Raw genomic sequence first — 7,396 nt, 5'->3', positions numbered from 1 at the left:
TGAATGAAATTTCTCTCATTTTACACAATGGTGACTGACGCACTTGCAAATACATTTAATGGAAAAGCCACAAGTATTGGGAACATAACCCTCTCATTCTTTGAAGAAACACTTGCTAGGGTTACAAGATTAGAGCAAGCTGATGAGAAATGGTTTAGGTTCAAGGATCAAGAATAAAGCGTGGATGCCATTCTTAAAAAGGTCAAACTAGAACCCTGACTGGTTGAAGGGAGTCTTGAGGCGATGGCTTCAATATCCATGGGAAGGAATTGTGTATTTCCTCGAAAAGTATGTAACTTGTGAAGGCAGGTATAATATTATCTTTCTATACCATATAAATTTTCTTTATTATGTAAAGGATAATAATAGAAAGATTAATTTTCTATTTTTCTTATGCAATATTTTACTGAAAATGGCCACCATGGTTCAAAAACGCCATTCCAATAAGGAATGCATACTTTACCACCATGGGATAATAAAGTTAATTGTCCTGGATGAACTGAGTAGGTTAAACTAGACCTAGGGTGAATTTGTACAAAGGAACAAGTTTGGAGCTGAAGAAGCCATAGTTGGAAAGCCTAATGAAGTTATGATAATGAGGGAAATCATGATGAAGAGGATAGCCCTGAGAGATAAGCAAAACCTAAGTCTACCCTTGAGTTACAGGAAAATATTGAACTTGAGAAAAATCCCCAAATTCATCAGTAACTTGAACAAAATGAGGATAAAGAGCAAGGAAAACAAGGGTTACAATATAAGGAAGGATTAATATCCTATGTGGAAGTCATTGGCTCAAGTCGTTCTGGCAGAAAAATAAAAGCTAGTTATAGGGTTCCATAAACAACTAGTAGTAGAATGACAAGGGGAATGGAAAAGGTGCTAAGAAAAGTTTATGGGGAAACTTCTAACCCTGCACATTTGAAATAACCACATAAGAAAACCAACACTAGAGACTCGATGATCTACTAGGAAGATTTGGAGGAAGTTTACACTGAACAATTCCAAAATTTTCAAGAAGAGAAAATAATTTTTTAAGAACATCCCCTACATGAGGAAGCTCAATATGCGAAAACAAAAGCTAAACTTGAGAATCAAAAAATAGATTAAAAAGTTAAAGAAGAAACTGTATTGTATAGAATGAGCAAACAAGGTAGTAAAGGAGTTGAATGCAAAGTTGAAGGAGTAGAGTTCCCATCTAAGGGAAAGGTACAAGAATATTAAAAAAAATTATAGATCCTTGTATGAATAAAATATAAGACACAACAAACGCAATAGGAATTTAATAATAAAAATCATAAATTTGCATGAAAATAAAAGAAGAGGACTTCATCAAATACTAATTTAAACCTTCTTATCCAGGCAGTAGAGGAAGTATGAGGCACTAGGTTCTACAATTTTGGATTAAGTTTTGGGAGGAGATCAAATCCAATTTTGTTGCATGGGGACAAGCAAAAAAATTAGCCCAAGGGATATGTTGGGTACAAATTTTGATACTTTTGACCACCTTATTTCTACCTCTTATATCCTCAATTTGAGCCAAAATTGTTCCCTTTTACCAATTTTTGCGAGGATAATGCGTAAATAGGTTATAATAATGGTAATTTTTCTAGTGGAAAAATCTGTAACCTTTTATTTAAAAAATGAAAAGTTACAATTGCAGATGCATAATGCATTTCCATAAGCTGCCCAATGGGCACAAGTGCTGTGGCACCCAACGCAACGTTACATAACTAACGTGCAAATAGTGAGAAAAAAAAGAATAGAGAGAAAGGAAAAAGAGTACAATTACATCAAAGCCTATGCTTTTCTGCCCTTCTTCTTCTCCACCCTACGCCAACCCTGAGAGTCGGAAGGGGGGACAATGATGGCCTGTGAGTATTCCTGCGTGTTCACTGGGTAGTTTTCCTCTGTGTCCACTGGTTGTTCTTTGTCCGAGTCTGTTCCTTCCGGGCTATGTGCTCGTTTGGCTCCGCTTATTTCCAGCTGTAATTCTTGCTGCCGTGCCAGGCTATTTGTCTCCAATTTGGGCTCTTCGATGTTCTCCTCCATCGTTTTTTTCTGTCTTCTCTGTGCGTCTGTGGGTTCCGTGTTCAGAGCTACCTCCTCCAGTGGTTTGGTGTGCTGCCATCCTTTTGGTTTTTTCTGTTGTTTCTTGTTGCCTTTAGACTCCCTACTAGCTAGTGGACATGCACTTTGTAGGTGCCCTGTCTGCAAGCAGCTGCGACATCTGAATGCCGTGTTCTCATAATCAAGTTGTTGCGTCCACTGTGCATTATTAAAATTCAATAGGATGTGATCTGGGAGTCCTTGACTTAGATCCACCTCTACACATATTCTGGCATATGTGAAGATGCCTTGGTTAACTCTGTCCTCATCTATTTTAAGGTGTTTTCCTAAGGAGTTCCCAATGGATGTTAATGCTTTCCGATGCCAGAAGTGGAGTGGGAGGTTATGTAGCCTTACCCAAACTGGCGTCGTCGAAACTACCATGGTATTGGCATCAAAATCTGGGAACCAGGGGGTGATAAAGAGACCAACATTGCCCCAAAACCATGGCCCCTGATTGATGATACTGTCTCTTTCCTGTGCTGTGTTAAATCTGACCATGAAGAACCCTTTAGGGCATAGATATATTTCACATTTGGGTGTCCATGAAGTGAAAACCCATTGATGAAGTGCATCGGCTTTGGGCCAATAACCATTAAATCTGCATATAATAGCATTGTGAATTAAATCTGAGTATAGATCTATTACCTCCGGCATTGTTATTGTAAGCTCAGGTGGTTCTGGCCTCTGTTCCACAATGTAGGGCCCTGGAATCTCAGATGTGGGTGTTGGTCTGTGTTGTAGAGGTTCCTTTCCTTTGACTGCATCGCGGAAAGAGCCCATATTCTTTGAGCTATTTCCCTGGCATCCACCTCGAAGTCTCAGATTAAGGGTGATAGTTGAATCTTTTGTTATTCCATAGTGCTGGAGGGTGTGTTGGTCCTGCATGCAGAGTCCTGAAAATAAAAGATTTTGGTATATTGTCGGAGTGCCCATTTTTATCTGGATCTGCTTTTTTAATTCCAGAACGCCCATCCCTTCCTTGATTTGTATACAGTAGTGTTTGCCTTCTACCGATCTGATGAAAATTTGTTTCAGATCTGTCGGTTCCACCTTAACCAAACCCTAATTTATCTGTTTGAGCTCCGGATCTGACGAAACGATGGTGGTTCTAGGTTTTTCCAGCTGTAGCCGTAGCGGATCCGGATGCATCCATAATAGAACTAGTGTTCCTGCGGTCACTAACGGCCAGATCGCTGCTCCCTTGCCTTTATGCTTACTTGATTTCTCAAAACCAAATTGATTGTGTATTTTGATTCGCAGATCTGGGCGGAGGTAGTCTGCATCGTCCTTGCCCTTCCCTATTGAATAAAAAACAGACTGCATTCTGTATGGGGAGCCCTTGTGCAGGCATAGTGGGCTCGTCCGTAAACTGGAAGATGTTCGAGTTGCCACCAGAGACCGATCCGCCGTGAAGGGGAGCCAGATCCATGGCGATGAGGCCGATTCCGTTAATCTGCAGCGTGGTATCCTGCAGGTATTCCCTGCGTTTGCTGCGTCCTCGGAGATGAGTTTTGCGTCGGCCGTGATGAGATTTGCGTCGGTGGCGGCAGCACCATACAGATCTTTTAAAACCCTAAGCTCTCAAACTCCTGCCATCCTGATCCCGTCCTGATTCCCTCCAGTCAACAAACATCCCCTAATGGTAATTATCCTTCATAAGAAAAATATTATCTTTTTATTTTATAAATATTAATTAGAAGCATTTATTTAGGTACTAATTTGTAAATTGACACCTACATGAATTCTTGCAATTTCAGAATGATAATGTAAAGGAGAATTCCTGTAATTCCTCCAAGATATATAGGGGTCCACGTCAACTAATCTGATTCTAACACTTGGAACACATGTAAAATATTCATCAGATGGATAATTATCTATCTAGCCTCTTTGTAGTTGATCGCAACCCTCAAGTAAATGACTAGTCAACGCAAGGTGCCTCAGACAACAATTTCTGCAGTCAGTTAAGTAAATTAGCAAAACTATCTCCATCAGTTGGAATTTTAGTAGTTGGGCCTAGAAATCAGTATTTGAGTTGAAGGAGATCAAGGAGGACTATATGAGATCATTATTTTTCCTTTGTAGATATTTTATTTTTCTCAAAACTTTGGATTGAACCCCATGCTCTGGAAAATTCAGTTCTAATTTAGTAGTTTTTTTATAACAAGGGTTGAAAGAGGAAGAAACAATTTAGTCATACATTTTCACTCATCATCTCTGAACAAGACTATTATTTTCTATTAATTTTATGAACTTGTGTTAATACAAGAAGACCTTTCTGTGATATGGTGTATGATTTATTTTAGTTTATGTGTATCATCTTTGACAACATATCCCAGGAGGCCCCCTTGGTATGTGTTGTATTGGTTTTTGTAATGTATTTTATCAGATTCATTGTGTTATGAGTTTATTCTTCTAATTATTTTTGTTATATATATGCAAGATGTACACACTTTGTTTTTCATGTAATCATACAATTTCGTGCAATTTCCTTTAGTAATCTTGTTATTTCTTGTAGCTTTTTTGAATTTCTTGTAATACATACTCTGTTTTTCTTGTAATGACACAATTTTGGTGATAGAACATCGTTGAAGGACAAGATTTAGTAGAGATTGAATATTACTGCATTTTAAAGTTTTTTGTTGGAGTTAATTAGAGTTAATAATGATTTAAGTAATGATTAAAGGAATTTGAGTCTTAAGTTAAAAGTATTTGTCATTGGATTGGAATGAATTTTCTTATGGACCTCAACACATTGATTTATCCTTAAAGGTTCTTTTTTGTTACGTTTATAAGCCATTTTTAACTGAACAAGTAGAGTTTCGGAAATTGTATTTAGTGTGATGGTGTAATGCATCTATCTGAATCTTCAATTTTACCTCAACAAGGTCAATAATTAGACTTAGAAATCTTAAAGATTAAATCAATTATGGATTTGAGACTTCTGCGATTTGTATTCTGTGTGGTTGTATCTTCCGGATTCATCGCATCTGTTGTTTAAGTGCATCGACGTTTCGAACCAGCCTCTGTGGTTCATCATCAAGATGAGATTTATTGAAGAAGTCAGAGATGGGATGAGGTGAATAAATAGGTGAAGAAAAGGGAGAGTGCAGGACCGACAAGATTTAAATAAGAGAGGTTTATTAATTAGGTTTAGGATAAAAAAATTTTAATTTTTAATTTTTTAAATATTTTCTTACTATTATCATTTATCCTTTTAATTATTTGAAATGTGTTTAAATCTTTTTTGGCTTAATCATGATTTTTGTTATGAATGGACTTATTATTTTATTTTATTTGTATATAAATGTTTATTTATATTTATTATGTTTTGACATAATTTGTTTTGTTTATTAAACTAATTATTGATTTAATGTATTAAACTATGTTGAAGCTGATTGTTTTAATGTATATATATATATATATATATATATATATATATATATATATATATATATATATTTATTATATACTAAGTTTTGATTTAATATATATCGATTTTAATATATGTTATGTCTTGTTTTATTGGTTTTAATATATGTTATGCTTTGTTTTAATATATATTGATTTTAATCTAGGTTATGCTTTGTGTTATTATATATTGATTTTAATATATGTTATGTTTTGTTTTATTATATATTATGTTTTGTTTTAATGTATGTTGATTTTAATGTATATTATGCTTTGTTTTATTATTTTGTGAATATTGATTTAATATGTATTGTGTATTAAGTTTATTTCTTTATACCTATATATGTATATTGCTTGGTGTTGGTATTAATGTGTTATGATAAGTATATGTTGATTTATTATGTTATGATATATATGTATATTTTGCTTTAATATATATTATGTTTTGTTTTATTGTAATGTGATGTGTATTTATTGATTTAATGTGTGTTAAGATTTTGTTATAATTACCTACATTGTCATATTATGATATATATGATCTTTATTAATTTAATATTGTTATGGTATATATATCTTATTGGTTGATTTAATGTTGTTATGAAATATATCTTTATTGTTATGATACATATTATGATATATATATCTTTATAGGTTGATTTAATATATTATGATATATATATCTATATTAAATTTAATATTGTAATGATGTAAATAATATTTAATATGTCTAGAATTTTATGATGGAAATTAAATTAATTATATTGGGAATTAAATCAATTATGAGAATTACCTGTACTTGGATTGTGTTTTAGTTTTGCATAAGAAACACCTAAGAAGCCAATTTTCTTATAATGTCTTCACCTCGTAGGTTTACCTACCTTGACTTGACAAACAAATGTGAAGGCATTTATCCCACTTTATAGCTTGATAATTGCATTTAATTATATAAATATTTTTAAAGTTCAATTTAATATAAAGTAAGCCTTAGTATTCTATGTCATTATTATTACAATAAACAATGTATTGGAACACTTTGGAAGAGAGTAAAGGTATGTTTATATAAATAATGAATTGTTGTTGTTTAAAAAATGTCTTTTCCAAATTACATTAAATATTACAATTATTGTATTTAAAAAAATATTTAAATATAAAATAATTTTATATATTTAAAGATATATAAATATGTCGTTTAATCTTATTTGCAATGCATATTGAATAATGTTAAAACTAGCAATTGCACCACATGTTGGAAAGGGAACGCGATAAGGTAGGGCGTCGTGTAGGGAAGAGTGGCATAGAAGATGGAAGTAAAGCAATTATAAAATTTTATATATTTATAAGTGTTTTTGTAAAAGAAACTTTGAAATTTAAATTTTGAAGAATTGATTAATATCATAAATTCAAAATTTACATTCTCAAATTTTAAACTTTTTAAAAAAGAGAAATAGGGAAATAAATCTTTAAATTAACTATCCCGTATGTACTTGTAGTCTGTTTTGATTATCTGCAACTAGCAAGAGATCTGAAAGTACAACCCCCAGATTAAGAACTTTAAATTTTTCTGAGTTAATTATTCGAAATCCAACCAAAAGGATTAAAATGAATTCAATGCATCCTATTTTAAACATACCTTTTACCAATTATGTCTTCCTCTACAAACAACTTAATACTTGAAGAATTTTCACCTATTTCAAATCCCAACCTGTTTTTTCGTCTTAATGTTAGATGTTGCTAAGGAAAGCAATGAAAAGTAGCTCAATTATTATTTTGTAAGGAGTTGCCAAGTCTTTGGGTTGGATAATTATGATTCTCAAGAAGATGTAAGTATTTTGGTTGGACCTAAAATGTGTTCTCACTTTTCTCTGGCTCCTGAAAAGTG

Source organism: Pinus tabuliformis, chromosome 3_2, assembly GCF_031772625.1.
Source record: "Pinus tabuliformis cultivar Carrire ecotype Pingquan chromosome 3_2, CPIR1, whole genome shotgun sequence".
Taxonomy (NCBI): domain Eukaryota; kingdom Viridiplantae; phylum Streptophyta; class Pinopsida; order Pinales; family Pinaceae; genus Pinus; species Pinus tabuliformis.
Note: the sequence above shows the minus strand (reverse complement) of the source record.